We start from the raw sequence: 7,523 nt of genomic DNA, 5'->3' as shown, positions 1-7,523 counted from the left end.
CTCATTAAAAAATATTATCGTTCTCACGTGCGATATTTACGTGCAATGTCTACGTGCAATACACGCGTGCAATGCTTACGTGCGTTCGAGTTTTGTAGGTTTTCTGATAAAACAGTGCATTGATTTGATTTGATCCAGTGAGTTATTGAGAACTTGGCTAATCTTCACAGCGCCATTTTTAAGAGGCATGCAAGGTTGTAGTTTTTAACCATGAGTCTACTAAGAGTAACATCGCGAAACTTTAATGGGCATTGTCATTTTGGGGATGCTGGGTGGAGGAGGGAAAGAAGTGGAGCTAGACTTGAACCCATTTTTTAAGAGCGGGGAAACGCAAAAAAGTCATCCCAGTGCTGAGCTGTTGAACACAAAACGACCTGTTTTCACTTAATTATTAATTTAATAAATTAAAGTAATTTAATTTAAGTAGTGATTTTTTTTAATAAATTTAATTCAAATAATTTAATGTAATAAAATTTAATTAATATGGTTTAATAAATTTAAATAATTCAATTTAATTTAAAGAATTTAAATAATTATTTTATTTTAATAACTTTAAATAATTTAAATTTAAATTATTATTTAACAAATTTAATTTTATTAATTATTAATGTATTTAACTTAATTATTAATTTAAATGATAAAACATTCATGTCTCCTGTATCGGTGCAAAATGGATGAATGGTACCAGTTCTTTGCATTAAAAATTAGTTTTTTTTAATGTGAATACCGCACAAGAGTCCCGATTGCTACGAACCACCTGGAGCTAGTGAGACTAAGGCATCCCCAATTAAGGTATGCAATGAGGCTGAATGAATGAATTAAAAGGAAGATAAGGAAGTACCTGGATATTCAGATCTGGTCACCAAACACGGCTAAAGCCATTTAAAACAATACTGAACCAGGGCGATACTGAGAGTATCTTCCTCCCAGGAACGTGCTGCAAATACAATTTATTTTTGTTGAATCGATTGTGAAACAACACAAATTAATTAAATATAATTTACTTGCGCACGCCAGGATTTGAACCCGCGACCTCCCGATTGCTAGTCGAGAGCCCTACCCCTCGACCACTTACTAGAAGTAATAATTATTATACAGCGGAAACATAAAATTTTACAGCTCATAAATCAATAATATTGTCTAATAACACAATAGTTTTAATGACTCTCTAGAAATACACAATAATAAATGGAGCAAAAATATTTTTCTTGAACGTGGAACAATGTTCCAGAATGAATAAAAAATATTACTAACGGAAGATTTGGAAAATACCAGAATTCTCCTGATACATTTTATGGTAGGCAGGTACTTTATTGACGCAAATTTTCTGTTGACAATGGTTGAAAGACTTAACAACAACAAATGTTAACGTCACAACATTATAAAAAAAATTCGTGGAAAAATAGCGTTCGTACATTAGTTGTTTTTTGCTTATATAATTAACACAACATAACTAACGACATCGGCGTTACAATCCTTGGAGTATCCAGTCCTGGTCGTCTCCAAGCCGTTCAGGAAACTTCTGCAGGTCTCCTTTCGTTTCTTCCCGTTTGTCTCCACAATTGGTGGATGCTTCCACACCATCCAACATCCAACGGACACTCCTTCGTCCTGCAGACTTATTAAAGATGAGCCTTTTCGGTGGTCGTCTTTATCACACTCTTGCTACGTGTTCTGCACAACGGAACCGTCCCAGTTTTATTAACTTGCTATTGAAAGCACTTCAGATAGTTCGTAGGTATAATTCACGGTTGTACGTCGCCCGCCGGACTTAATTATCTTGAATGGCGTCAAATATTCGTTTTCAAATCAAAAATGTTCAAAACCCTTTCGCTTTTCTCTTTCGCACTCAGTAACTCAGCACTGGTCTGATGGGTGACTTATAGAGATCAGATAAACAAACAAGTAAAACCTCACAAGAGTCCCAACTGCTTCCAACCTGGAGCAAAAGAAACCATGGCATCTCCACATAGGGTATGTTTAAGGCTAAAGGTAGTGAGAAGGAGATGAAGAAGAGGAAGGTAGGGGTTGGGGTAGTACCTGGCTATTCAGATCTGGTCACCAAACACGGCCAAAGTCATTTCAAGCAACATTTCATTTCTGAATGGTGGTCTTACAGCATGGTGATACTGAGAGTATCTCCCACTCTGGAACGTGTCGCAAGTAGGTATTATATTATTTTATTGAGTAAATTGTGCATAATAACGAAAATCAATCAAATGAAATTTACTTGCGCACACCGGGATTTGAACCCGCGACCTCCGGCTTGCTAGTCAATAGCCTTACTCCCCGACCACGAAGGCCTTCTGGTGTAATCGAATAACTTATATGTAATGTAACCCAGGCGTCGTCAGTTCAATTCCTCGGCTGGATAAGTCCACCATCACGACACAAGCAACATTTCCGCGTAGTGTGATTGTAGTAGGAGATTTTAAAATATTGCCAGGTTATGAAGAAGAAGAATGAAAGGTTAGTAGCTGAGAGAACAAATGCGTCGGGTTCCCCACCCAGGTTTGTGGACTCAATTCTTCTGTGGATTCAAAACCAGTGGACGCCTAGGACCTAGGTAGTAGGTAGAATACTATAAATTAATGAACAACTACCGCCATCACCACTTGCTCTTTATTCCACATTGCAGAACGAACGTTCTAGCCCTATATATCGTGATTGGAGGTATGGTGCTGCTAAATGAAATCTCTAGGTCTCTTGACATTTTCACCTTGCCTTGAAGGTTTCAAGAGTCATTTCAGGCAAAGGACTATAAGGAATATTAATGTCAAATAAAGGGTTTTCCAATAAGAGGTGTTATTTGTACCTACAGCACGTTAAATTATTAATCATCGTAATTCCTAAACTAAAATAATCCTTTAGGCAATAATCAACACGACCGCCTCCGCTGAATGCGTATTGCAAACTGAGGACCAAAGACCCTTGGATGTGAGCACGAAAACAAAAAAAAAACAATCGGGTTGACCGGCCAATATTGGCGATCAAGGTAGGCAACCGCCAAATTGTCCTGTACACGTAGGGCCAAGATGTTGGCCCAATGCATTTGGCGAACGTGTACACACGCTATAACAGAACTTTCAAGGAGTTCGTTAGTAACAGTGGTGGGGCCAGTGCGCCGTGGGAGTATATGCCATAGGAATAGTCGTGAGGCAAGCGGCACGCGCCAGCGCCTTGCGTGATATGTTTTGTCTCTAAGTGTATGTGTCACCCGCTTACGGCGGGCCTGAGATTACCTCTGAAAGAAGATCTCTTATTGTAGTGGAAACTGAAATAAATATCACATGATAGTAGTAGTAGAGCTGGCTTGATATATGTGAGGAACAAATTACAATGTGAAAAAGCGACTTGTTAAATACTTGAATATTGAAATTAAAATACACACTTCATCCAACAAAGGTGTTTAAAGATTTTCTATTTTACCTGTACTTGTTAAAATTCTAATACCAATTACACATTGGCCTTTGCATAAAAAATAATATTCGCTTCTGTTATAAAACTTCCGTCACACCCCTAGTACCAGGGCCGGTCCTGTGCAGGCGTAATCGGAGCAGTCCGCTTCAGGCGCTGAATTGCCAATGCGCAAAGGAGCTGATTATACTAACACCTAACAGCTCTAACACATAGCCATTGAGATTATTTTTCATAAAAAATGGCACTACGCCTACCTAATACCTAGGGCCTAGGCTTCTATTGGTCTTGAAAAGGGGCGCCAAAATTTTATTTGCTCCAGGCGCTGTTCAGTTCAGGGCCGGCTCTGTCTAGTACCTACCTAATTCAACATGAATAGCAGCACTACTGTAAATGGCGGCAACTCCATGAGTACCAAAACTTTGAAAAAATGCTTTGTGCATCACATTTAATAGGTTTTCTCAATTGCCTTCCATGGAAACCAAAAACATTGTAGGAATAATAATATGTGTATTTTTTTTTAAACTTTCAAAACAAAGAAAAGTGAAAATCAAATTGTACTGCCGAATAAAAAGAAAACAAGGCGTCAATTATATGGTTTTTATTTAAATCACCAAGTTAACTATGTCAATAAATGGATAGGCAAGGAAGGGTGAGTAAGCAATCGACATAAAACAAATGCCGAAAGACCGTGCGCAGAAAAGTTACCTAACCTTACTATATCAAACATAATTTTCTGTACTCGGGGTATGTAGATTGTTTACCGATCTGTGGGACGACGGGCTTAGTTTTAAATTACGCAGTTTACAACAATACGTAAACTTTTCCAATTAGTTTTTTAAATCAAATATTAATTGATATTAAAAAATCTTGTCTTAAACATTAGTTTACCAAAAAATAAAAAATAAAAATATTTGACTAGTTCTAGTATATTCACCAAAAAATGTAGACAATTTGTCTCGACGCCATCTAGTGAGAGAGTTAGCACTTACAATGCCTTTCTCATATAAAATAAAGTTGGTTGTTTTAAGGTGAAAAAATGTAACAAGCAGTAATTGTTGAATGGAACACTAGTATATATTGAATTATTTCGCGGATAAGAGATAAGCCGCCATAGCTCAGTGGTCAGAGCTGTCGACCGGAAATCGAAAGGACACGGGTTCAAGTCCCGCTGGCGTCATGTATCTTTTATCAGGAGATTTTTCAATGTGGATGAGTGTTTCAAGCTAATAATTATTGCTTGTAAAATAATAGTAATTTATTAATCTATATTTGATTTTAATTCAAAATTTATTTATTAGTTACGGGTCTCTTAACTTGATTACTGGCAATAAAATAGTTCTTATCTATATTATTTAGCATTTTATTTTTAAGAATGTCACAGTAGGTGTGAGGTAGGTAGGTAAGTGCATACGTTCCATCTACATATATAAATAAAAACGTAAAATTTTATAACTAAATAAAATATACTATAAAAAAGCAACATGCGCTATCGTTTCTCTATCTGCAGACCTGAGTCACAGCAACACATGGCGGGGTACTGCTAGTCATTAATAAATTGTCAGTAGTCAATTTTATTTATTTATTCTTTGATGTTTTTCAGGCTCCATGTAAAAGCTTGTGGTTAAGGACGGGTTGTTTCACAATTCATCAAATTTCACGGGTTATTTGCAAGTTCTATTCAAGTTCTATTGTTATATCATTATTGGCCAGTTGCTTCACAAAACTGATATCACAACATGAATAGAATCTTCACAGAACTTGAAAATCAACTTTGAAATTTGACAAATTGTTAAAATTCGGTGAAACAACCTGTCCTTAGTCTATTGACTATTATGTACTTTTGAAAATGGAATTTGACCGCAATAAAATACAATCAATTATCGCAGAACGATAATTAATTTTATTGAACTCGATTGCGAGAATTTTAATAGATTAATCTTCAACAGCCAGAGTTCATACACGAGTAAAATCACGACTGTTTTAAATGCATAATTATAATTCAGTTATGTAAAATAACTATTGTTTAAGAAGTTTGTGAACAAAACGTGTTACCTGTCTCGAAAAACATATATGTTACAATGTACCTGGTTGCAAATCCGGAGCTGTTTTGGAAAATCAGAAATTTTCCACTTTATTGCAACTCAAAATCCAGATTAAATTAATAGGATTCTAAGGTCCGTTGTCTCAATATAAAGTATTGCTTGCCAGTTTTATAGATTTCACAATTTGGATTTCATACGTAAAAAATCCGAAATCTGATCCCACACGAATAATCCGAAAAATCCATATTCTTCATACCCTTTATTTTCCAGATTGCAATCTATAAATGTACCCAATATTTCATTTAATGAATTTGTGATATTTTACAATTTATTAATTTAAAAAATAATACTTGCGGCACATCCCAAAGACACACCGCCATTCAGAATAGCTTTAGCCATGTTCGGTGACCAAACCTGAATAGCCAGGTACTCCCCCACCTTCCTCTCCCTGATGCTACCTACAGCCTCATAACATACCCCAATTGAGGATGCCATAATCTCACGGTCTCCAGACTCTTGGTGTTAGTTGGGACTCCTGTGCGGTATTCACATAAAAAAAACACACATGATATGATATCCCTCGACAGGTAAATAGCACAACTCACGAATTTTAGTAAAAATTTCATACAAAAATTAATTGATAAATAAAGTTCTTTAGATTGAGGCCTTTTAAGATAAGAAGTCTAGAAATAAATATTAATTATCCCATTAAAGCGTGTTATTATCGGTCACTTTTTTCTGTATTCTTTTCGATAAGCATTAAAATGGACACAATGGTTCAATCTTTCATTAATTAATTTTTACACTTTGATACTCTTTTTAGTCAAATACAAAACAAAACTAAAAGGATCCATCATAATGTTTACAATTGACAATTGTAAATATTATGTAAATATATTTTAAATAAATGTAACTTACTTTTCTGCACATTATACATTATTAGGTTCATCGAGGCTTTTATTGACCTATGACTTATGCATTTATGGCATTGCATTTACTTTGTTCTTCGATGTATTCTAGTAGAGCAGTGTCAATTTTATCATTGGAGACTGCTTTTCGGATAATGATTAAATATCTTATCTCTAAATAGTATAAAATATATTTATATATTTTTTTTAATGTAGTCCTCTTCAATATCAATACAAATTAAAAATATCTCCAGAGTAAAAATAAATGCCGCCGACAGGAATTGAACACTCTGAAAAAAATATAATGGCCAGTAATTGTTGATTGAAGTACAAGTACATATTGAATTATTTGGTGTGTTGGAAATAAGCCAACGTGGCTCAGTGGTCCAGAGTGTCTGACCGGACATCAGAAGGCGCGGGAGATATTTTCAATTTGTATTGATATCGCAGACGACTAATTATTGCTTATAATAATTTATCATCCAGTATGAAATAAAGTGGCAATCCGTGTCTGTCTGTTTGTGCACTTAGTTCTTCTAAACTACGCAACAGATTTTGATGGGGTTTTAACTATCATTTAGAGGATTTCTTCCGGAAGGTTTATATATATATGTTACATGCATATTATAAGTATAGAAAGTAGAGTAGAGTGGATGTTTTGTAATCAAGTCGTAAAAAAAAATATTTTCGTGCGCTTACATTGCCAACGTTGGCTAAACCTTACGAGATACATCAAAATAACCTACTACGGAATTAAACATCTTAAAAAGGCCTACAGAAAAGCCCGTGATGGTATATGTCTATCTCCTGAGGATAAACCCCAGCAACACTGGGTACACGTCAGCTAGTACTCGCAAAACTCGAAAATTGGTGGACAGATATCGCTGAAAAATTTTAAAGTTTGTTCTTATTACTGCTAACAGAGGGGTTTGAATGATAGAAGTCGGGAACACTGGAGAAATACATAACGCAATATCTTTGCACCGGAATGAAATACAGAGTCGATGTAATGCAGTTTTTTTAACAGTAACATTGTGGTATACAGTAGTGAATGTTAAAAGAAGTCGGAGACGCCCGAGAAAGACATTAACCAAAGCTAAGCATTTCTGGGTCCACTAGTTATATTATAAAAGTTATGTTCTTACAACAAATT

Source organism: Hesperophylax consimilis, chromosome 7, assembly GCF_061612785.1.
Source record: "Hesperophylax consimilis isolate HC1 chromosome 7, BYU_Hcon_1.0, whole genome shotgun sequence".
NCBI classification, from domain to species: Eukaryota; Metazoa; Arthropoda; class Insecta; order Trichoptera; family Limnephilidae; genus Hesperophylax; species Hesperophylax consimilis.
This window is presented reverse-complemented; position numbering follows the sequence as displayed.